The sequence below is a fragment of the Macaca thibetana genome, chromosome 13 (genome assembly GCF_024542745.1).
Source record: "Macaca thibetana thibetana isolate TM-01 chromosome 13, ASM2454274v1, whole genome shotgun sequence".
NCBI lineage: Eukaryota > Metazoa > Chordata > Mammalia > Primates > Cercopithecidae > Macaca > Macaca thibetana.
The window spans coordinates 88867905-88894415 of record NC_065590.1 but is presented as its reverse complement, the minus strand read 5'-3'; the positions used below and the strand labels follow the sequence as shown (position 1 = coordinate 88894415).

Genomic DNA, 26511 nt, shown 5'->3' with positions numbered 1-26511 from the left:
CAGGAGGCGCAACGGCAGTCCAGCGAGCACAGAGGGACTGTTGAGGAATAACTGGGTGGGGCAGTTACTGGGGGTAGGAGGTGAAGGAGAATTGTTTGTGATCCACGTTGCACAGTCTCCTTAGAGTTTTCCAGAAGCGAGTCCTGAGAGGAGGTACATGCAATGACCAGTCATAGCCACTAGGGGGAAGCATTTGCTCGGGAAACCAACGACCTGCCCGACCAGTAACAGACTGATTCCCATCACCATACCCTTGAACTATTTCAAGAAGCGGGGATTGAAATTTTCGAATGAATTATAAACTAAGAGACACTACTGCTGACTCCCCAGGCTAGGATTCTAGTTTAGCAGCAGGATGACCACAACAGACGACCCTCGCCTTCTATTTGCCCGTGAGTAGTCACACCCTGGTGATTTGAGGTGCTTCCCGGGCACGGTCTCAGAGGTCAAGGTCTCTGAGCCGTCCTCATTACTTATTGGCTAAGAGACTGTCATCCTCCTTTTCATCCCGTGGGGCAACAACATCCAGCTGCTGTTTGAGAAATCTGAAAGGAGACAGACATAGGCCCAACTACTGTTGGGACAGCTGTTTTTTTGTTTGTTGTTTGTTTTTGGTTTTTTTTGGGGGGGGGTAGCTGTTTAATGAATCTCAATGACAAACTTCAGCACTTCGATTTAGTCCCCATCTTGGCTCTTAGGGAGTAGGGTTCACGTTTCAGCTTTGCTATTTACTAGCTACATGAACTTGGATCCATCTCTTAACTCTCAAGCCTTTGGTGTACTCATTTAAAATATAACCACGGAGCTGCTGTGAAGATTACATTAGAACCATATATGTAAAGCATCAGCACATAAAAAGAGCTCCAATGTGAGTACCCTTCATTCTTTGAATGATTTTCTCAACCAATCAGCCTTCCCTTAATGGGCTCAGCCTGGTGCTGTTGCTTCCAGTTATCGAAAGAATTATTAGGTGCTTGTGCACGTTTCAAGTTTCCCTGTGGATGAAGATCCCATAATTTTCATTAGAGTATCACCTCTCAAACTTCAGATATTTTGATACCAACTTTATAATTGTTGCTATGTTTGCTATCCATTTGCACAATTATGTACTAAATATTGTTTTAAAATCAACTCTTTTTTAAAAAACTTAATTTTAAAAGGAAACATTATATCATTTTTGTAACTGGAAAACTAGTATCACACAAGCAGTAAATAAAAGGTTAGCATAAAAATAACCATTAAAAGAAACCAAGTGATTAAATAGTGCATTACGTAAATAATATATATACCAACCAATATCTTAAAATATTCCTGAGGCTCTGCAGTAAGCTGTGCCAGCCCTAGATAATTTTAATAAGTCATTTAATACATAGATACAACAATTAGTGCATTTCAGCAATCATAACAAGTCACAAATATACTTACAGTTGTAATTAAATAAATAAATTCAAATAAAATATATATTTACTGTTCTTTCATAGCTGATTTCATCTTTTGTTTATGCCCCTCTCTGGTCAATTCTGTTCATTTGCATAATTAAAGCTGCCTCTTCAAATAACTCTGTTTCTGGTCAATAATCCAAATAGACTCTCAACTTTTGGGTGTTTTCTTTCTTCCTCTGTTTTTCTCCAAGCTGGCAGCTGAGTTTATGGCAGAGGGCTGTGTCTTTGTGATTTTGTGTTTATGGCTATGGGAGCAGGATATGTGTGAGGTATGATATTGACTCTCTGCTCTTCCTGGTTGTAAAGTAGTTGCTTGGCTGGAGTCTGGGTCCGCACTGCTTGGCTCAAGCCTCAAAGGCCTGACCCTGGCCTTTGCTCTGACCCTATACCTTTGCTGGTTCACCAGCCCTTTCTTGATATGTCTGTGTTCCTTCTTCAGAACATCCAGTGCTTGATCACTTTGCTCTCCTTTCTCCCTTTTTTGCCCAATAATCACTGGCCACAAAAGGCAAGTTCTCACCTCTTCTTCTTCTAGGCCAATGAGTCTTCCTTATGTAAAACTCTACATTGGCCAGATGAGGTGGCTCACACCTGTAATCCCAGCACTTTGTGAGGCCGAGGTGGACAGATCACTTGAGGTCAGGAGTTCAAGACCAGCGTGCCCAACACAGTGAAACCCTGTCTCTACTGAAAATACAAAACTAGACAGATGTGGTTGCATGTACCTGTAGTCCCAGCTACTTGGGAGACTGAGGCAGGATAATCGCCTGAACCCAGAGGTGGAGGTTGCAATGAGCCAAGATTGTGCTACTGCACTACTACCTGGGTGACAAAGTGAGACCCTGTCTTAAAAAACAAAACAAAACAAAAAAATTCTATATTTAAGTCACCCAGGCCAAGTTAAAGATGGAGTTTGCCATTAAATTGTAGTTTTGAGATAGAGTCAGAAGTTACCTTTTCCTTTCACTTCACATTTTTACTATAATGGTTATAAACATCTTTGAGGCAAATGGATATCCTTTGCAGACTGAAGATTGATCAGTTCAAGAAACTGTTACCCAAGTGACACTGGAGAAAAGACCACTTTTATTAATTATACATCAAGAGCTGTCCAACTTTTAAGGAGCATATCTCAAAGATCCAAATAGAAGAATACACTAAATTATATGCACATGAAGACTTACATGTTTTGCTGGGTTTCTTCTGTTGTTGTTTTACTTGCTGTCCTGTGTGTTTGGGGTGGTTCAGAACACTGGATGTTCGTCAACACATTAAAAGGCGTAGAACATTTTCTGCTTATCCTGTGACACACAACTGTACAAGATCTTTGCAAAGAGTTTTGAGAATGCATAAATGAGGAAACAAACCTATGATCATGAGAGAGGAACCAGAAGATTTCAATGCTCAACCACAAATCAGCAGAACTATGCAGAAGCAGGGGAGCTTCTCTCTGGAGGCCCCACTTCATGTCAGTCAGACTTGTAGGAAGGGACTTTATTTCATGTAGTTATATGGGAAAGATTTGGTTTTCAATCCATCTTAATTTCATCAAAAAATGGCCTTTTAGGAAAAGCCATAACTCAGTTTGTGCTAAAACCAACTAATAGTTGAATCTGAGTGGAAAATAGAAGCCGTATAGAATGTGTTACCCTAAATCAAAATTCATTCTTCATCTGAAGCCTGCAGCTTGTAAATCAGGAATTAAACTCATGTCAGTAAATCCAGGCAAATGCACACAAACCTGAGAGTTAGCACATCTGAAACAGAAGCTTGAAAGGCAAACCTGCATAAATCAAATCTCTAAATCAAAGCGGGAAACAATGATTTTTCTTGTCCTACAGAGCAGGAGAAACGAACTCTCTAAACCCCTGTATGCAGATAAAAGTTCTGGTTTTTATACAGCTTGATGTATTTATGTACGGAGGAAGCACAGCCTGAAATTAAGCAAGAAGAATGAAATATTGTAATGACCACTCCAGAGCAGCAGCCCAGCAAGTAATTCCACAGTCGAGTCATTAACAAGCACTTTGAGAAAATATGCCTTTAGCATTCAGCTGTTCTTTGCCAAGAGATGGCAGGGGGTGAAATGTTCTCAGAATCCCTAAAAGGTGTTTGTCAAAGAAGCTGCCCAGTGGTCAAGAAGGGAAAGGGCTCCTGCAGGTTTGGCATGAAGCTACTATTCCTGATAGGTTTGACCATCCCCATCTTAAGAGTGATCTAAGTATTTGCTGTGCTCTGTATAGATCCCTACCTGACTCAGAGACTCTGCAGTCTCAAGGAGGTTCTGGTGCCTTGGAATGTTAATGTCACATTTATAATGTAATTTTCTCTCATTTTAGAAATTTTTTAAATCTAATTTACTGCCCGGGGTTTCCACAATCCCCTTATTAAGGGAGCCAGATGCTCAGATCACTCTAGTTTATTGATTAAATGTTAAAAAACTATGTGCACAGAGAACTCTGTTTTGGTAAAAGGGCAGTGGAATAAGCCAATAACGTTGCATAATTTATTTGCTTTAGTTAAATTGACATTAAAGAAAAGTCTTAGTATTCTCATGTAATACATGTTTGGAAGCTGGGTCCCCACCAGTGCTTCCCATGTTGCATTTAATTTCTGATTTTGAGCTGATCTGTGCACACAAGTGTTTCTAACTTAAAATAAGAAACCATGTGTAACAGAGTATGAGTGAACACATAAACCACAGACAGCATTTCTGTGGATGCAGGTTGCTTATGTAACTGTGAAAAGGAGAGAGTTGAACTTGGGCCTCTTGCTTACCCATCACAGAAAAAAACCTTTGCAGTACATGAAAACCAACTGCAGCTTGCTAATGATTCTTCTTTGTGAAGTGGCTTGTTTTGAAGCAAAGTATTCATCAAGTGCTGCAGGAACCTGCCCCAATTGTCTGCACTTAACACCTCTCCTAGAAACCTCTAAATTACCTAGAGTGTATGAAGAAAATGTTTGTTTAATTCATAAATTTAGTCAAAAGATTTAATGAATACCGTCTAGTGACAACCACTTTTCCAGGAGCTGGAGATACACCAATGAAAAAAAAAAAAAACTAGACAAGTTTAACACCAGATCAACTTGATTTCCTGACTGAATCACTTTGGGCTAAATATCTTCTTACTATGTAGATCAATAAACGTGATTCATCACATAACAGAACCAAAGACAAAATTCACATGATCCTCTCAATAGATACAAGAAAGGATTTCGATAAAATTCAATTTCTTCATATTAAAAACTCTCAACAAACTAGTGTTGAAGGAACAAACCTCAAAATAATAAGAACTATTTATGACAAATCCACAGCCAACACCATACTGAATGGGCAAAACCTGGAAACAGTCCCCTTGAAAATCAGCACAAGACAAGGATGCTGTCTCTTACCACTCCTATTCCACATAGTATTGGAAACCCTGGCCAGATCAATCAGAATAGGGAAAGAAATAAAATGCATCCAAATAGGAACAGAGGAAGTCAAACTGTCTCTGTTTGTAGATAACATGATTCTGTATCTAGAAAATATTACAGCCTCAGCTCCAAAGCTCCTTAAGCTGATAAACAACTTCAGCAAGGTTTCAGGATACAAAATCAACATATAAAAGTCACCACCATTTCTATATACCAACAACTGCCAAGCTGAGAGCCAAATTAGGAACACAAACCCATTCACGATTTCCACAAAAATAATAAGAACACAGCTAACTAGGGAGGTAAAAGATCTCTACAATGAGAATTACAAACCACTGCTCAAAGAAATCAGAGATGACACAAACACAAATGGAAAAACATTCCATGCTTATAGATAGGATGAATCAATATCGTTAAAATGGTCATACTGCCCAAAGCAACTTATAGATTAAATGCTATTCCTATCCAACTACCAATGATATTCTTCACAGAATTAGGAAAAAACTACTTCAAAATTCATATGAAACAAAAAGAGCCCAAATAACCCAGGCAATCCTAAGCAAAAAGAACCAAGCAGGAGGCATTATGTTACCCAATTTCAAACTATACTACAGGGCTACAGTACCCAAAGCAGCATGGTACTGGTACAAAAACAAACACATAAACCAATGGAACAGAATAGAGATCCCAAAAATAAAGCCACACAACTACAATAATCTGATCTTAGATGAAACTGACAAAAGCAATGGCGAAAGGACTCCCTATTTAATAAATGGTGCTGGGTTAACTGGCTAGCCATGTGCAGAAGATTGAAACTGGACCTCTTCCTTACATCATATGCAACATCAACTCAAGAAGCATTAAAGAATTAAATGTAAAACCAAAAGCTACAAAAGCCCTGGAAGACTAGGCAATATCATTCTGGACATAGGACCTAGCAAAGATTTTATGGCGAAGATGCCAAAAGCAATGGCAAAAAAGCAAAAATTGACAAATAGAGATCTAATTAAACTAAAGAGCTTCTGCACAGCAAAAGAAGCTAACAAAAGAGTAAACAGAAAACCTACAGAATGGGAGAAAATTTTCACAAACTGTGCATCTGACAAAGGTCTAGTATCCAGCATCTATAAGAAAAACAAATTTACAAGGGAAATAACCCCATTAAAAAGTGGGCAAAGGACATGAACAGAAACTTCTCAAAAGAAGACATACATGTGACCAAAAGTCATATGAATAAAAGCTCAACATCACTAATCATTAGAGACATGCAAATCAAAACCACAATGAGATATCATCTCACATCATTCAGAATGATTATTATTAAAAAGTCAAAAAAATAACAGATGCTGGAGAGGCTGTGGAGTAAAGAGAACACTTATACACTGTTGGTGGAAGTATAAATTAGTTCAACCATTGTGGAAAGCAGTGTTTTTATTCCTTAAAGAGCTAAAAACAGAACTACCATTCAACTCGGCATTCTCATTACTGGGTATATACCCAGAGGAATATAAACCATTCTACTATAAAGATGCATTCATGCATAAGTTCATTGCAGCACTATTCACAATAGCAAAGATATGGGATGAACCTAAATGCCCATCAATGACAGATTGGATAAAGCAAGTATTGTTCATATACACTATCGAATACGATGCAGTCATAAAAAAAGAATGAGATCATGTCCTTTGCAGAAACATGGATGGAGCTAGAGGCCGTTATTCTTGGCAAACTAATGCAAGAACAGAAAACCAAATACTGCATGTTCTCATAAGTGGGAGCTAAATGATGAGGACACATGGACACATAGAGGGGAACAACAGACACTGGTGCCTACCAGAAGATGAAGGGTGGGAGGAGAGAAAGGAGTAGAAGGAAAATAACTATTAGATACTAGGCTTAGTGTTTGGGTGACAAAATAATCTGTACATCAAACCTCTATGACACAAGTTTACCTATATAACAAAACCTGCACATGTACCCGTCCCTGAACCTAAAAGTTAAAAAAAAAAACTTCTTAATAATGCTCCACCTTGTAGAAGAGTTAAGTAATTGTTATTGTGCCTCTTAGGACATCTTATCCCCAAACTCCAACAGGTCCTTTTATTTGGTGATAGGGAGTAGACTCTTTATAATTCAGAAAAATAATTAAAATGCACAAATTTCATATACTAGGATAATAACTTTGGAAAACGATAACATGCAGACAAATACTTGGGGAAAATACTTTAAAGTAAAAGTGTTAGGATAGGGCAGAGATTTTCAAAGTGTAAGCAGCAGCATCCTTATTGCCTGGAGACTCATTAGAAATACGAATTATCAGGCCCCATCTGAGAAATACTGAGTCCAAAACTGGAGTGGGGGATGAACACCAATGCTTTCACAAGTCCTCCAGGTGATTCAGATTCACCCTGGAGTTTGAAAGCCACTGTTGTGAAGAAATGCTGAAAATTCTTTAACTTTTAAAAAATTACATAGTTATAAGTACAATTTTTGTTTTGTTTTGTTTTAACAATGCTTGCGGAGTTACAGACATAAAAAAGACCCATCTATTATTTAAGGCAGATCTATACAGGCAAAATGGAATTGTTGGCAAAACCAGAAATTTGAAATGTTTTTGGTTTAGAAAGTTGCTCTTTCTGCATCAGAAATGCCTGATTCAGGAAGTCATTGATCAGCATTGACCTAGGAGTTCAGACATAGGTGTTCCTATATCACGTTCTTGGGCTGGTAAAACATAGTCTCATCTTAGGGTGATCAAGGCTTAAACTATGAAATCTGGTCCTCTGCCAGCTTGCTGATGGAATTAGAGAGAACCACTGAAAGAATCAATCAGCTAATGAAATTTTATACAACAACTTCCATGTGCTGGGCACCCAGCCTGGTGTGGTTGGCCGGGAGGGGATGGATAGGATACAGTTCCTCTGCCCCTAGAAGTCACAGACAATTTAAGACTTTCATCTATGAACAAAAGCACTCTGCACCCCAGGCTTTGTGCAGCTGGTGCAGGGTGACCCCTCAAAGGACACATCACAGTGGCCTGGGGCAGTCAGAGATTGCTTCCCAGAGAAGGTCTCATAGTTGGGCAAGGCGTTGGTAGGAATAAACCATTTGAATATGGTGTGAAGGTAGAAAAATCCATGGCATGTTTGGGAGAGAGAGTTCTGCCTGCATGTGGGAGAGAAGGCTGGAATTGTCTAAGCCAGATGGAAGTGAATATTAGATCATATCCCAAGCACAAGAAAGAATCATTGTAGGTTTTTTTTTCACAGGGGCATGGTAAGATGAAGATGGAGGTTTAAGATGTCAAGTTAAAAATAATTGTCTTCATTTTCCTCCTATGCCACACTAGGTTAATCTAGACTTCCTAAAGCAGTCATGAGTCACTAAGGCTGTGAAATGGGTCCATTTGTCAGGAAAGAGGGAAGGTGACAACAGCTAAGAAAACATAGAACTGCAGGCATCCCAGTCAGAACCTGGCCCCAGAGTGAAAATGCACACGTGTACTGCTTGAGGATAAAAAATGCTTTCCTTGGCCCATCCATCATCATCATCAGCCTCGGAGACAGTTCTCCTGTCCAGGAAACATTTCTCTTGAAGGGAGAGGCTGGGCCCTGGGGAGGCTGTGGTGCCCAGCCCTAGCCTCTGGGTGATGGATGGTCCTGGACTTCCCTAGGATGAGTGTGCAGAATGGCTGGAGGAGCGCAGGGCAGAGAGTCTTCGCTTCTCAGCCAGCAGCAGAGAAATGCAGGCACAGCCTCCAAGTCACAATGAACATGTTTGCCTCATTCCATTGGGAGCTTCTGGAAGGTGGAATCAGCATCCTAACCTTGTTAACGGTACTGTCTACAAGCCCAGCACACATTTGGCTCTCGGTTAATGTTTGTTGGATGAATGTATGAGTCTAATAGTTGGAACACAGAATGATCCCCCCTCTCCCCCCCAGTGCTTAAACCGGAAACTTTAAGGGCCAGAAGTGTCCTCAGACATCATCTAGTCCAAACCCTTATGCGAAGATGGGGAAACTATCAGAGAATGCATACAGTCCTCAGCAAACTAATAAAATTGCAAATTAGTATCATATGAGTAATACCTTGTTTTCTGTAACACCTGGACGTCTAAAAGACATTTTTTAAAAAACTGAGGTTCCAATAAGAATTGCCTCTTCCAGATCTCTGTGTAATTATCACCTTATCACTGAGACCTTCTGTGACCATGCTATTTAAGTAACACAGCCCTCCTATACTCCTAACTCCTGCCTCCCAACATGGCATTTCTTAGCTCCCTTCCTGATCTGCCCTCCTCCATTTTTCTCCATAGCACTAATCACTTTGTTACATTCTGAATATTTTATGTGTTCACCTTTCTGCTGTCTGCTCCAGACCCCAAGAATGTGAGCTCCATGAGGGCAGAGGTTTTGGCCATTTTTATCACTGTTCTGTCTCACTTATAACATGCCTGGTATGTAGCTGGCCTTCCAAACACATTTACTGAGTGAATGAAGAAAGTAAATTAGTTTTCTAGAATGCAAACCATCCCCTAAGAATCATGGTTAATGATGATTTATTTATTTAATGTGGTGATTGTACCATTACATTGATTCCTAGAGACTCTGGCTAAGAGCCCTACCCTGCAGGCTGTTCTCATGATAATGAGAGAGTTCTCATGAGACATGGTTGTTTAAAAGTGTGTAACACCTTCCTCTTCACCCTATTCCTCCTTCTCCAGCCACATAAGACTTGTCTGCTTCCTCTTCGCCTTCTGCCATGATTGTAAGTTTCCTGAGGCCCCCCTCAACCGTGCTTCCTGTAGAGCCTGTGTAACTGTGAGTCAATTAAACCTCTTCTCTTTTCTTTTTTTTTTTTTGAGATGGAGTCTCGCTCTGTCGCCCAGGCTGGAGTGCAGTGGCACGATCTCGGCTCACTGCAAGCTCCGCCTCCCGGGTTCACGCCATTCTCCTGCCTAAACCTCTTTTCTTTATAAATTACCCAGTCTCAGGTAGTTCCTTCTAGCAATGTGAGAATGGACTAATACAGTCCTGTATATTCTTCTGAGTTATGATTCTAATGAGTGCTGAGTATCGCACTTTAAAAATAGATCACATTTATTTAATCATGTCATTGCACGTTGTTAGGTGTATATGTTGATTTCAGATTTTTTGCTAATAAAAACAACAGTGTAATGCCCTTTTATGTACTCTTTGTGTACAACTCTGGTTTATTATTTGGGCTTAAATAATGTAAGTGTAGCAAAGGATATGAATGTTATTAAGTTTTCAAAAATTCCAACATCCTCTCCAACTTTCCTTGAAGAAATTATAAAACAAGGTTTTCATGGAAGGCCTTTAATTGCTGGTTCCTATGTTTATTGGCTCTTTAAGGCTCTTGCAGGAACCTCTCTTACCACTGTCCCTTCAGGATTTGCAGATGCTGTTTCTCCTATGCCTGGGTTGGATGGGTGAGAGGATAAGTTAGGGTACAGATAAGGAACACAAAATTTTAAGAAAAAGTTATAAGAAAATCTAAAACTACAGAGATTTAAATAAGAGAGAAGGATGTTTCCTTTTCATGTAAAAACCTGAAAATAAACAGGAGGCATTGCCATTCTGTAAATGTGCCTTCTAAGATTGCCCTAGCTGCTACAAAATTGTAGATAGTAGAAAGGGCTAGAGAACCTAGGATAGAAATCCTTCAGAAGATTATTTGAAAGTTACACACATTGCTTCTGCTTTCTTTTCACTGGCCTGAAATTAATTCATGGCTGCATCTGGAAACAAGGAAAAAATTATCAAGTCCTATTAATCAGATGTACTGAGTATGGTTATACCTCAAATCTATCCACTTACCTCTATTTCTACTGCCATTTCTCCCTTCACACCCTCTTATCTCTTGCTTAGATCAGTATAACTACTTTCTAGTTGGCCCCCTCATTGTCAGTCTTATCTTCCTCCAATCCATCCTCCACAAATATAGCCAGAGTAATCCTTTTGAAATATAGACCTGATCACATCTCTTCTGCTTTAATTTTTAAATGGCAGACTGCTGACTTCACAGAAAAGAAATTCAAAATGCCAAACACCTTCTATTGACATTCAAGGCTTTTCTTTTTGACCCTAACTCTCCAGCCTTATATTGCTCAATTGTCTGGGATGCAGCCAGGTTGGCACATGTTTGGTCTTTTAAGGTGGAAGAAATGGAAACTAAAAGCTCAGTCTTAGACAGATAACTTCCCTGGGACATGAAGCAAGACAACACATGTGTTTTCGATCACTCTGACGAAGTTCAGCATTTGTCCTCTCTTGACATAAATGTGGAATCTACCCATTTTGAGACCTACAGTTTCCCAGGGCTTCCAGAAGCCTGGCTTTTTATTGTTTAGGCCTTTTTGGAATTTTAGAGATTACCTATTAGGAGACATGCCTCCCATCAGAGTTCATTGCTGAGACCAGGATGTAGACCTGACATGTCCCATGAGGCACTTTCACAGAAAATGGAATAGGGTTTGTGTGTATTATTTTACATACAGAGCTCTGGTATTATTTCAAATAAAGAGGATTCTAATGGCATCAACCGGAAAGAGCCTTCATATTGCCCACAAGTGATTCTGAGTAAACAACTATTCTTCTTTAGGCCTCAGTTTCCTCATTTGTAAAATGAGGTTATGGGGCTGAGTTGATCTCAGAGGTCCATTCTAGCACCCTAAGAAACTCAGTTGACTCATTCAATACTTATTTCTGAGTCCCCACTATGTGCTCAGAACTGTTCTATGTGTTGAAGATACATAATTGTAAAAGGATGGACAAAAAACCTAGGTGAGAGTTGGGTGGTCAGATAAACATAAATACAGGCAAATAACATGAGGCTGCCATGTAGAGAATTATTAGAGGATGGTGTGATCAACACAATGGGCTATCTCTGAGTGACATCTAGGCTAAGAGGTAGCCTTGTCAAGGTCCAGGCATGCAGAAAAAGCACGAGGAACACTGAGCTTTTTGTGTTTCATGAAATGAAAGAGACTTAGAGTATGAGGTAAGGTTGCAAATAGTCCTAAAGGAGGAAAGAAGTTGGTCCAGGGCCAGATGAAGTAAGATATTTACATCAGGCTACAAGATTGATCCTAAGTGCTATTGAATGTCTCTAAAGAACTTTACAGTTGGGACAGACATAGCTTATTTAAGTTTTGAAAATAACACTCTTGGAATTGTATAGAGTATGGATTATGAGGGAGTGGGAGTAGTTGGGGATGCTATTTAGGAGGTTATTACAGTGGTCCAGGAGAGAGATGGAGGGACATGAACAAGAATGGCATCTTTGGATGGAGAAAAAAATGAACAAATATGGAACCTGCTCATGGAATGTTTGCAGAGATGAGTAGAAGAATGGTCAAGGATACCAACTAGATATGGAGGAGTCATTTACTGAGATAATAAGGATTGGGTTTAAAAGAAGGAATAAAGAGTTCTTTCTTTTTTAACATGCAAATTTTGAGATACCCATTCCACCTTTAAGTACAAAAGTCAAGTAGGAAATTCAGAGATTTCATTGCTGGAGAGGTAAGCGTAGAAGCCATCAGCAAAGGGATAGTTTTGCAAACTGTTGACTGGATACTATAGGCTGGATATAATCAACAGAACTCAAATAGAGAAGAGAACCAGTCGGTTAGCGTTGGGTATTCTTTCATTTAAAGATTTGGTAGAGGAGAATATTTCAGCAAAGGTCACTGACAAGGAGCAAGGTATGGGGTGGGGGCAAAATCAGCAAAGAGTGGCTTTACGGAAGTAAGAACAGGAAAGAGTTTCAAAAATTTATTTATTCTGAATGTTTCTGAGAGGTCAAGGCAAAAACTAAAGAAGCTGTTGGATTTGACAGCTCAGAGGGCATTGGTGATGGAAAAATGCAACTTCAGTGGTATGGCAAGACAGGATCCCAGTTAGAAGAAATAAAGGACAGAAAGTGAGGTGAGAAGGAATGAGGAGAGAGAAGTTAAGAAAACTTTCAAGAACGACAGCAGATATGAGGTGTTAGCTCCATGGGGATTTGAAGAAAAAAGACAGTTTTGTTTTGTTTTTGAAGATGGAGATATTATAGTATGACTGTAGGATGATGTAAATGATGCTATAGAGAAAGAAAAGCTGATGGTGCAGGAAAGAGATTAATTATAGGACTCTCAAGTATTCAATGGAGATGAGATCCAGTACACAAGTCAGGGTGTTGCCCTCAGACAGAGACAAGCACACTTCTTCCCAGGTGACGGGATGAAGACAGGGAGTATGGACATTGATACAGGAGGTTGGGTGGTTTGGCTTGTGGGAAGATAAATGAGTTCTGCTGTAATAACTTTCATATTTTAGTAAATCTGGAAACAAGTCATTACCTGTGGAGAAGTAGATGGGAAAGCAGGGCTAGTAGAGGAAGAGAGTCGAGGAGAGCCCATTTCAGAAACTGAGAGACTAAAGGGATTGATCATCTCTTCTCATTGTTTATTTACAAGTAAAATCAACAACATATTCAGGATCTAAAAACCTGCCTTGTCCTTTTCATATATTACATCTAATTATCCAATCACGAACCAGAAAAGTAGATGTTACCTTCACTTCAGCAGGATCAAATAACAGCCAGATCTTGTCAAGGCTTTTCTGAAGCCTCATTATCAAGTGAGAATGCCAGAGAGAGTTATCAATTCACTTCAGCAGGCGTTTCCAAACACCTATTATGTGCACAGCCTTCCTCTATTCCTCCTGTAACTTCTGCTTCTCCTATTGCTAATTACTCTTGAAGACTCTAAGCTCCAGAAACAAAGCAGCCACTATGGCACAGTTCCTCCTTTCAAGGAGCTCAACTTAAATGAACAGGCAATGTGTGTGCTATAATCATAATGAGCTCAAGGAGAGTCAGTGGGAGGGTCCAGAGGAAAATACTGCTAAGCTCCAAATCCTATGGATGCTTGGGCCCCACTAACTTTCTACTAACTTTGTAGCCCATATGTAGAGGCTCAGCACCAACCTTCCCTGGTCTTCCCCACTGATATTCTTACCCCACCCTTTAGGGAGAGACTTTCCTGAAAGCTAATTCAATCAACATACTCCCCTGCCAAAGACCTTCCAATACAATTTCAAACCCTAATTCTTTAACTGAGCATGACACTCAGGGCCCTTTGTGGGATTTCATCTCTTCCCATCTGTCTCTTCTATTTACTTTATCTTCACACCTCTTCTCTCATCTACTGCCCCCACCATCACCCCTTCCCACATAATCCAACCTCCAACCAGGACTACTTGTAATTTTTACATCCCACCAATTTTTGCTAGCTTTGGGTCATTTCTTCATATTGATCCTCTACCTGGGAGACCCTTTCCTCCCAGTTTCCACATAGCTACATTTTCTTTGTTCTTCAGGACACAGTTCAGATGCTGCATTTTCCTGGGAAGACTTTTCTTGCTGATACCAACCCCTTTCCCCTCTCCTTTCTCTTTTTTCCACCACTGAGAAAAGGACTCATTCTTTTCTCTGTCTAAATCTTAACCTACTATATTCAAATTATTTGTATGTCCATCTCTTCCGCTGTATTAACTATTGCTTGATGCCAGTTATGTAATGTATCAATTACCTGGTATGGTACCCAGCATGTAGTAGGAGCTCAAAATATGCATGAAGAATAAAGAATAAGTTAGCAAATTAATTAATTAATTAATGCTTATGGTTCTTCCAAACTAGCTCTGTGTTCAGAACCTTCATGTCTTTGAATTTGCTCGTCCATCTAATAAATTACTCTTTTTCCTTCTGAATCTTTTTCCAAGTTCACCTGGCAAACTCCTGTACTTCCTCAGACCCAAAAAATTTGTGATGTACCACAACAAAGCCTGCTCAAAAAAACAAAACAAAAACAAAAAACCACAAAAAACAAAACAAACCAAAACAGGTTTCTTAAAAAAAAAATTGCCTTATTATAAACTAATTATCCCCTGGATCATTTGGTTTGGGATCCTTGGAGAAACCTGGCTTTATTAAAAGTGGTTTTTGAACACTGAGTTTCAGTCCTTTTGGGCTACTGTTGCAGAAGTTTAGATGTGCATTCCAGAAGGTCAAGGATCTTTTAAGTGTCAGTACATACTTCCCTCCCCCCAATCAATCACTCCCTTGAGAATAGTCTACTTTACAAAGCATTTTTTTTTTTAAAGCAAACCTACACTTCTGGACCAATTCATCTGCAATTTGCTATACTTCATAGGGCTCAAAGCCCCCGCGTGCCTAAACTACTAGGAAAGATTTCTGGACACGTCAATAAAAGTATCCTAATGAATAACAGCTGCAAAGAACATGTCTTTAAATAAATTGATTCCAAATTTTCCTGCATGTTTCTGTGATTTTGCTTCTTAAATGGGCATCACTGACTTTTAACTTGGCTATCTAAAAAAAACTGAAGGAAAATAATTATCCATTGTTGCAAAAAAAAAAAAATCATTGTCTTGCATTTCTTCAGCGTTCTTTGAGGAAGCCAATGTACATTCACACCAATTACTTCACCTCTGCTTGTAATAGCTCTTTGGAGCAAACTTAATATATCTTTCCTATTTTGCATTTGGGGAATTGCATGGGTTAAAGAAAGTTACAGACTCATCCAGATTTGGGATTGGGATTAGAACTCAGGTCTCCTAATTTTGAGGATTACATTTAGAGTGTGGGCTTTCTTTTCTTTGAAAACAAAACTAACAATTTCTTCCACCAGCAGAGAATGTTTATAAAGAGAATGTCTGTGTTATACCCCGTTTAGTCTCAATCAACTTTGTGTTTAAGATATATTAATAGTATTTGGTTCAAAGTTTGCGTTCAGTTATAAAATGAAATGAGATCTGAATTTTTTTCTCTAAGAAGTACAAACTCACCAATTTCTTTTAATACATCAAAATTTTATATAAGTTACTTACCGTCTGAAATCAAATTGAAACTTTCAGTGATATTTAAACTTTATAAGGAATAAACTTGTTTTACTAGTCATCAGAAAATAAGGAAGTAGCACTTGGAAGAGGATTGTGAGAGATGCTCCCATATTGGGTTTTAATAGCCTCACAGATGGCCGGTTTTTTTACTTACACAGGAGGCTAGAAATCAAAATTTGGCTCTACAGACCCATGATATTCCCTCTCTGATCTACTTCTCTGGACATCTGGGTTTCCTGTGGATTGTGTTCAATCAGCAATGTTGAGGTAATAAATATTTCACCTTCCAGTTCCCCTTTTTTATTCTTAGTATATAAAAGGAGAGAGAGCATGGTAGATTCCTGTCTCCAAAATCTTCCTCCTGTCACCTCGCACATACTGTCCTTGCTGTTAGAAGAAGCAGCTTGTGACATTGTTTTGCTAGTACAAATTCATGGTAGTGGGAGCTAGGATGGAGGGAGGGAAGGGTTGAATTAGGACCCAGAAATTGTTGAACAGAACAAAATGAAAAGCTGTTCTCAATTTGAAAAGTGAGTTGACGTCTGCTACTCTGGTATGCAGTAAAACATGTTTCCCATCTAAGACATAATAAAAGCTGCAAGCATTTTACACTGCGCATTAAGAGCAGCATCTTTAAGGGAACATCTTTTCATATAGAGCACGTACAGAGTTCTCTATCTGATGATACTTCTGAACATTTTATCATTACAGTAGAAGAAATACACCACAATCATGGCAAGTCCCAAATGAACTGACAAAGCACCTTTGTTGAAATGACTGTTAGGGGTATATTGACATTTCATTTTTCAACTGTTTCCATAAATATAGCATTTCTGTACAAACTGTATGCAGAACTGGGCTGCATCATCAGGAAAGCATTAATAGAGTAGTTGGCTTCCATGATATGCAGAGGACCTAAAGAAACCTCTTTAAAGTGGCTGAAGAGTTTGAGGTGATAGTGGGAGGGAAGTGGGAGCAGAAAGCTTGTTCTTAATGTCTATAAATTAAAACAAATGCTTGTTCATGAGCATGAAGTCGAATGGTAAAGGGGTTGGGGGAAATACACCATCATAGAGCTGCCCAACTCCTTGAAGGGGCCGTTTACATTGCATTCTATGTAAATGGCACCCCCTAGAGGTGTACAAATGTAGTGTCCTTGTTGAGAAGAATGCAAACAATTTTAAACATCCATTGAATGGAATAAAAAAGATGAATGTCGAGGAAGACATCTTTTTCCTGCTTCTGCCACTGTTTGTTTTTCAAGTTCCTACTTAGTTTCTTTCTCTGACAATTCTTTCTTTACCTGTTCTTTAAATATTGGTGTTCTCTTGGGTCCCTTACCAGACTCACTTTTCTTTGGTCCTTCATAATTGCTCTGCACAATCTAATCCACCTGTACAGTTTTAACTGCTAACTGTATATTGATGACTTCAAACCTTTATTTCAGGCTTGCCACTCCAAAGAAGTTCAACTCTACAAGCATCAAGCCTATCTAAGTATCTGGATATTCCTTAGGTCCTATCCTCAGTATTTCCTAAATTAAACTAATGGTCAATCCCATTAGTCCTGCTTTTTACCTGTACTTCATCATCAGTTTAGTTTTGTCTAGAGACCCAGATTGCAAACTTAGGGGTTTTCCTAAGCTGTTTTCTGCCCTGTACTCTGACTATCTGATCAGTCATTAGGCCTAGGAAATTCTTCATGTTTCTGCTTTCTTCTCTACCCTTCTGCCTACTGCCTTAGTTCAGGCCTGCATTGTGTTTTGCCTAGCTTGGAAAACTGCTTGGAATTCTCCAGTCTTCTTATGACTTATATATAGCAGCATCTATGCTTATTGGCTGGCACATCACTGGAATTCAATTATTGTTATGAACCAGTGACTAAATTAATGCTGTATGCATTGACTGTTGTGCCCTTGATGATTTCACAACCCAGAATATTCACCAATAATTAGATAATATTCATTCAACATTTTTTTATTGAGCACCTGAGTAAATACAGTCCCTCTTGGCTCCCCCTATGTTATATGCTTCCTAGTAGAAGATGTAGGACATTTCATACAGTGTCCAGTCCTGCACACATTTAAATATATAATCCACATTAAGAATACAAAATGGAAAAAGATAGAATAATGACTAATATAAGCAATAATTTGAATCAAAAATTAAATTTTGGGTAAAATAAAACCAAGGCAGTCCAGAGATAAGAGTTAAGTATAGTTTAATGTATTCAAGGAAGGAGGCAGGATGTAAAGAAAAGATGGGCCTTGGTGAAGAGTGGTAGAAACGGGGTGCTTTGAGGAAATTGGCTTCAGCCAGAGCATGAAGACAGAGGATTTACTGCTGGCACCATTAGTAAAATGGGGCAGTAGAAATATGTATGTTGAGTGTTGGAATAGAAAGATTAAGGAAAGAAGAGGCAAGAAGGCAGCTCTACAGTTGAGACAGGTTTATTGAGAGTAAACCTGAGAAGGGCTTCTGACTGGCAGGGTCAGGAGCAAACTTTTCTTACAGCCTGAGGCTTTTTTAAAGGGCCAGGTGGAGAAGTGTGCTTTGAAGCAAGATTCTGTTAGGGAGGGGTTGGGAAAGTGCTGGCTGTTCTGTTACAGTTAGGGCCCTTATGCTCTGTTGAAACTGTGGTCAGGGTTGACATTTGCAGTTTGGCCAAATGTCAACGGACAGTTCTGAGAACTGGAAACTTGAAACTTTAAGATGGTGCAGTCTCGTTAAGATAGCGATACTCTTGTTCTACCATTGAGAATATTATAAAAATAATGATGATGCTGTTGTGTTTGGGAAAAGCACTATGGTAAAGCTAAAGGGCTCTGGTATTGGATTAATTTGGCTTCTAATCCAAGCCCAATACTTACTAACTATGTGACTGAAAAACCTCCCTAATCTCTCTGAATTTTCATTTTCTTATTTGTTTTTACAATTGATCATAAATGGCATTTAAAATTGCCTCTAATTTACACTCTTCAAATTAATAAAGTGATTTTATGCACAAGGATGCATACGTATAAGGGTATTCAGTAAAACTTCACTAATTAAAGTTGTGCCAACAATAGTGTTTTCAACACACTAACAGATTTGGTTATTTAAAGAAAACCTGAGTATGCTATAAAGCTAAGAATCTGTTTTAAAATTAAATAATTTGATGAAAATTTTGTTTTTTTAAAATTTAAATGTTTTGTTGTTTCTCTAAATTACCTATTAAGGAAAAACTCTTTGCATATTAAAGTATACTTCCACCCAAACTATGCTTTCATCTACATGGAAATATATAACTTTTTTTTCTCACAATTGCTTGGTCACAGGAAATTTTGCATCTCTTTTCTTTGGAATTCATTTTTTAATTGAGATTTTTTCGCTTTAGAGAATGTAAGAGTTGTATGGTATAAAGGGAATGGGCCTTACATCTAACAAAATTGCATTGAAATCCCTGCTCAATACTTTTAAGTTCTGTGACCATGGCATGTATTATTTTTTTTCTCATCTCAGTCTTTCATTTATAAGATAGCAATAACACTGTCATTCACATAAGACTGTTATGGGAAATTATTGAGGCTGCACATGGGATGGTGCCTGCTGCAGGCACTCTTTTATGTGCTCATCCTCTCCTCTTCTAAACAGTTGTGGACCCTCTGGACACCCAGATGCAGGGAAGAACCCCAGTGCAGCTCATCCCAAAACAGGCCGGATGTTCACTTAACATTCACACACCCTTTCTGGAGAACCCACCGACAGCCTGTGTGAATGATGTGATGTTGGTGGGAAGAGAGTAGATCCCTTTAATATGCTGTGTTTGTGAGTTTGTTTATTTTCTTAAATACAAGGCAAATCACAAATTCTTCTGGATACCAAGCAATTTTTATTGAAAGACTATACAACAAAAATTATACAGTTTTCTCTTTAAGATGATCTTTGGCTCCCCAAAAAATAAAATAAAGTCCACCAATGCAGGTAATTTCCAACATAAAAGTGCAAATAGATGAGAGTGTTCTATTTAACGTAACAATACCAGCATTTGAACATTTTGAAAACCATATTTTATTAAAAAATTAATTCAAACAGATTGTTTCCTATGTTAAACCCATGAAAAGATAAATTTTTAAGGAGATCTACTACTTGACCAGGGCCTGTGCACCAACAGAGAGGATGTAATACCTTATGGATGAAGCTTATTTATCCTTGATCAATTTTTAATTCCAGAAGGAAGGATAAACAAAAGAAGAAATTCTAAAGGCTAATCCAGAAGGACAGCAAAGTGTAGGCTAATTGTTTCCTTGTTGTCTTAAGACTTTAGAGTCTTCATTTATTTGATTTGCCTCATTAGGTAATTTTTGGCATATTTTCAGGAGAAATATCCATGAGAAATGTATATGAGAAAACTACCTTCCATGTGTTCTGAAGAGCCAGAATATGTTGGTCAGAATTTGAATTCTTTCTTTCACTTTCTTTTATGGTATTAGTACTTATATGGAAAAACAAGCAAACAAACATAAAACAACAGCAACAAGTCGAAGCAGGAATTCAGGTTACAAGACAAAGACTTCAATTTTTGCTCAGTAAGTACAAAAATCCCTGTATTACATCAGCTATTACAGGCTTAAGATTTATTTTAAAATTTAACTTATATAACAACTCTGCAACAAGTATTGCTATTTATTGAGTGCAATATTAGTCAGGAAATGGGTGTCCTGGAGTTGGCACTCATCAGCTCATGAGGACCAATTATGCACATCTTTTTGCAACTCCACATTCAGTAATGTCAGATTGGTAACTTGAAATTGGCCATAGTGGGAGTATTTACACCATGGAAACTGGCAAATATTACAAATCAGGAATCATTTTTCAGAGTGCTGATTCTTAAACATTTTCCAGATTGTCATTGATTATTGCTCTAAGAAAGAATCCCAAAACCTAAGTAGCTTAATACAGTAGAGTTCTATGTACTCACTCAAATGATTTTCAATGTGGGGATTTGGCAGGCAGCCTTCATGCAGTGATTCGGAACCCAGCATCTTTCCATCTGTATATCTACCAATCCCAGGGCCTTGGAGTCCTCTGCTGGATGTCCAGCATCTCCAGCTAGCAGATGGAGGAAGAGAATGGAAAATCACACAAGAGGTTTTCACAAGTCAGTGCTGGATGTGTTATACATTACTTCTGTCCATTTTGAATTTTCAGTCCTTGGCCACACATAAAGGAAGACTGGAATGGTAGTTTAGATTTATACTCCAGAGGAGAAAAATAGTTTGTAAAATAACTAGCTGGCCTCTATCATGAGTACTTTGCAATGGTCTAGGCACAGTTGCAAATATCTGTGAATGTAGTTTATAAATCTTTGTCCACAAAACCCTTTAAGGTAGTTGCTATTATTATTCATATATTATAAACAAACGAGGCTCAGAGTGATTAAGTAACCCCTTTGGCTAGACATCTGCTAAGTGGCAGAGATAGGACACATCTCCATGAATTGATATACTGAACCTAGAGCTTTAATAGTAACAAGATTTACTGGAACCAGCCATTTTGAAAGCTGATCATATTGACATTACAGGATAATTCCTGCCAAAGGCAGATCTGAGAATTGTGCTTAACCTTTCTGCCAATAATAAACTTTCAAACTAGAAACCTCAACTTATTTGTTGCATGGAGTAAGAAAGAGAAGGAGACAAATGCAGCCAATGGTTTGAACTGTCTCATTATTCCTGGAAAGGCAGTGGGCTTCTCAGAACATCTTTTATTTACTATCAGTTCTAATCTCACTGTTCCTGTCTCCAAGATCATAAGCTTGGCTCTTACCAGTCATGAGACCCACAGCCTAACGAGAGCCTGAGAGCTGGTTTAAAGATGGAGCATGTATTGGAGATGAGAGGAGAGAACAGGAATATATTAGAATACAGACTCCGTTGACGTGACAATTTCTTACGATATCTATTTCTGAAATGCTTATCCTAGTAGAATTAAAGCAGTTTTCTCATAACATCCATCCACTGAGTCCTTTATGTGCTTCAGACCTCTGGAATTAGAGCCACACTCTGTAGAAACGGATTGTGTGAAAAAGGAAAAAATGGTTAGCAGTAATGCATGAGAAAAGGATCATGAGCTTCAGAGGTCTACAGATCTGGCCCTGAATACTATTGCAACTTATATCACTGCCACCGTTAATACTATACTTCCTTATGTTTATTGAGCTCATATAATGTGCAATGCATAGTTTTGAGGACTTTGGACCATTATCTAATTTAATCCTTGCAACAATGGTATGAGGTCAATATTACCCTTATCTCTACTATACAAACAAGGAAGCTGAGGCATTAAAGGTCTAAGTACCTTTACAAAACTTACATAGTTTATAAGTGGATAATTAAATTCATATAAAACATTAAGCATATAGTTAATAGCTGATTAACCTGAACCGTGTTAATGAACCTCTATTAAATGGAGTTGAAATACCTACATTCTTTAAAGATTAAAACAAGACAGAGAAGTACCTTTGAGAGTGCCTAACACATAATAGGAGCATGATACATGTACACTGTTTCTCCCTCAATTGAAATAAATCTAGACAGAATAGAGGGTTTTTTGTTTTTGTTTTTGTTTTTGTTTTTGTTTTATACAGTGGCAGACATTGGACACTTTATTCCTGATAGAGGTTCGAGCATTTATGTAAAAGGAGGAAAGAAGAAGCCTAGGAACATAAGAATAACTCAGTGGCACATGGGGAAGAGAGGAGTCTCAGAGCATCAACTATTGAGGCTTCAACCAGGATATAGAAAGGATTTCACACCCAAAGTGACGGTGACCTGGCTCTCAGCATAACATCAGAAGGTGCTGCTTCTCAGAGGTTCTTTGTCAGTTATCAATTTATTACCTGTCAGCTTCAAATTTACCCTTTGTTATCTGTTTTGCAAAAATATAAATAGGTCTTTTAAATAATTATTTCCCCTGCTGTCTGGCATGATGTTAAATTTTGTCAGTAGGAGACACTGAAAAGTCCCTCTAGGAGGAAGCAATAGTCCTTTCTAGTTCTGGTGTGCTCTCTTGGCAGACTCCTGCAGCATGCCTAGGTCATGTAGTATACACAGCTTCCTTAGTGCCTGGCTTCTGCAGTGCATGGATTCTCCAGCAACAGGCTCCTGAGTATGCACAGCTTCCCCAGCACCAGGCTCTTGCAGTGCACAGCGTCCCCAGCATCAGGGTCCTGGAGCACATACAGGTTGCCCAGCACCAGGCTCCTGCTGTGCACAGCTTCCCCAGCACCAGGCTCCTGGAGTGTGACAACTTCCCCAGCACTTGCGCGCTATCCTCAGTACTCAGCAGCAAGTGATTTTGTGACACAGTGTCTCAGGCAAGCCACCTTTTCCCAGTACCCTAGAAGATAGATGAGTATGCATGGCAGAACTTTTCTGCCATCCTGCGAGCCATCCATACCATGACCTCCGCCAAGGTCTGGATTTCAGCCCTGGGACAATGGGTGAGAAACTCTTGATAGGGTTCTCTATTTCAGCCCTGGGGAGAGTGGTTGCTCCTTAGCTCTTCTACACCTGTGTTCTGTAGTGCACTCTTTACCTCTTATTAGCTAATCCCTTACTACTTTAGTGCTCTGTTATAGCTAGTAACTTTTATATTAAACTTTCTCTGTTCAAATTTCTACATAGTTCCTGTCTTGTGATTGGACCCTGACTTATGCAGGTACTCACAATTGTCCTTAGCTAGGTGGTGGCTAAAGGGGCTCAGGACTGATTCCTAGGCCAGTAGCAAAGGCTTTAGGCTCAAAGCAAAGCCACAAAGCAAGTTAATCCATGACATCACTGGAAGCATCTATAACTTCCTGAGTTCAAACACTGACATTCTGTCTTCCCCAGAAGAAGGGGTGAATTTAGTTCTATTTCTCAGGGTGATTGGAATGTTCTTTGTCTAACGTATGTTTCAATACTAACTTAGATTCATCTATTTCTTTGTTAGAAGGAAGATCCAGAGAAAGCTAGCTTTATAGATGAGGAAACTTTCTAAACAAGATCTCTGTGGCCGAATGGTATTAAAGTGTCCTCTATGGGCTCTATAATTCCAGCTGGCCGTGTCTTTTGGCCACTGAGAAAATCTGGCTTTGTATTTCAGTAAAATGTTGAAATTAGGTTACTTTTAACTAAGCTTGAATTTGGAAAATATGATCATACTGAGTAAGTAAATCATTCTAAATAATGCTCTAAATACCTTCTAGTTTTTCATTTCTATGGCACTGAGATAATCCATATAGGATTTCTTGGCTTTTGCAGTAGTGAATATGCCAATGTACTCTGATTAAATTATTGGAAAATGTAGAGAAAATTTCTCCTTTTGGAAATAATTGTATTAGGTCAGATTCTCATCATAAGAAATTTCTTGCTAAGAAATTTAGAAAAGCAAAACAGAAAAATCAAAAAAGTTGTTTTGCTCTGTCCTTAAACTCTAAGTACATTATTCTATGTAATCTTAAGGAATGGTTACATAGAAAACATGAGAAAATATTTTCCAGATAGAAAGTTGATAGCGCTAAATAGAATAAGAACTTAGTGTATTGTTTATAAACATGCACGTTAATGTAAAATATTGTCACTATTGGAGGAATATATATGGTAACTCAATTAGGGAAATTACCATTTTCTTATAATCTTTTTCTTTAAATTGAAATATTGGAGTGTAATTTAAACTTTGGAAACTTTAAATTCTAGCTGTTCTATCACTACATACAGAACAGTTTCCCCCCAAAATATTTTCAATTAGAACATTTTAAAATTTCATCTTACAATAATATCTAGGCTTTTCCCTATGCCCATTTAATTCTCTCAAAGAAAGATTGTCTGCTTTAGGAATAAAAATAGCTCTTTCAGGCCTCATTAGCACTAATAACAATTTTTAAAAATAATGTTAAACAAACACAACGCTACATTTCAATGTAATGTTATTTAGTGCAAGGGCAATGCCTTGCAAACCTCAGAAGAGCCTAGAAAACAGCAGAATCTAAAATTTTAAGTTGTTAAGAAAATACTAGATTATAACGAATGAGATTATTCTAATGAAGGGAGAAACATATATAAAGCAATTTTAGAAAGATTTATATTTGAAATAATGATTTTTTTAAAGTTTGAACCCTATAACACAACTCATTCCCTAATGGGTTTCTGTACCTGAGATCTTCCCAATTAGCTTAAAACATGACATTTTTAACTATCAGTATAAGTCAAAATAGTTACTGTTTATTGAGTATTTGCTTTAAAATAAGTTCTTTATACATATTATCTCACTAAATATAATTTCTGGTTTCTTGGTTTAGAACTTGAGGCACAGAGAGGTTAAAACATTTCCCCAAAAGCACATAGTTGGTAAGTGGTAGAAATGGAATTTGATGTAGAAATATATGAAAATATGTACCTTTTCACTATCTTCACTATCCTACATTGCTTCTTCCTGATTCTATGGTTAATATGAGTCATTGTGGAACATAGTGAGTAACTTGGTACTATAAAGGAATTTGCTTGTTTTTGAAAAAAAAAAAAAAGGTAATTACGTTTCAAAGCAACGAAATTAGAAATATTTTTTTAAGCTTCTTTTTTAAAGCAGAACTTTCGGTTCATTATTTGAGAGACTTAATGCATGTTTTCACTTTAAGTCAAAAAATATTCCGATTTCAAGATGTATTGCCTTGTCTAATGTAGCTATGAGCCCTTCTTGAAACTGTGTGGAAGCCTGAAGAAACTGTAATGCAACTTCCAAAAGTGTCTAACCCTACTAGGGAGTAGCTTTGGCAGTAGGAGAATTTGGCTCTGCAGATTTCAGCCAAGTCCCAGCCCAAGAAGTTCAATTAGCTAGGAAAGATTAAACATCTGAAAATGTAAATTATTAGTTCAGTTGCAACTCTATGTGTTACATGTGTAGAAATGCAAAAACACATTTGTTCGAAGGATTTATCATTAACTGCCACATTGGACAGTATGAATACTTAGATATGCTTGCATAAACACATGAGTCACCTTTTATAAAATACGATTTTCCATGTAAGCAAACTATTGATGAATGTGGAGTCTAGGACATTTTCTCTTTGGCTGTTGTAAAAATTTTCTATGAACGATAAGAGAACATCTTTGAATGCAGTAAGTTCAAGAGGATAGCTTGTCACTGAGGGGAAGGGAAGCCAAGGGGTCCCAACATCTCTCACTCCCATGTTCTAATGCAAGCGTGCTTGCCAGGAAGCTTTCACTGTCTGAGATGAGTCATGGGTCTTGTGAGTTTCCTCCAGTTTAGGAAAAGAGAGACACAGCTTCCTCCTGATGTCTTCTGAGGTTGACACTGTTTAAATGTGTCTTATCATGGAATTCTGAGGTCTTTTCTTTCTTTCTTTCCTTCCTTTCTTCCTTCCTTCCTTCTTTCTTTCTTTTTTTCTTTCTTTCTCTCTCTTTCTCTCTCTCTTTTTCTCTCTCTCTCTCTTTCTCTCTCTCTCTCTTAATTAGAACAGAGAATGAAATGCAAAGGGACATTGAGGGTATGTCCACTCTGTGGATCTTATTCCAGGTGACTCATGTTTCTGTATCTCTTTCAAAATAAGTGCTTAGCTGTCTTAGTGGAATTAAGAAAGATGAGAAAATTCTGTTGTTTTTCAAACTCTTTTTTATTTTGAGGTCTAGTTCTGGAAATAATGACTGTCCAACAAATACCACCCAAACACTGATAC

The 26511-nt window shown here is 38.2% G+C and overlaps 1 long non-coding RNA gene across 2 annotated transcripts; it reads left to right on the top strand.

Moving 5' to 3' along the window:
• Positions 1-25309, top strand: LOC126934192 (uncharacterized). 2 transcript variants are annotated; one of them, XR_007718866.1, is made up of 4 exons: positions 1-392; positions 15954-16062; positions 20267-20362; positions 25117-25309. It is a non-coding gene; the product is annotated as an uncharacterized LOC126934192 (long non-coding RNA). The 2 variants fall into 2 exon arrangements; XR_007718867.1 differs by lacking the exon at positions 25117-25309 and adding an exon at positions 22423-23161.
• The last annotated feature ends 1202 nt before the right edge of the window (positions 25310-26511 follow it).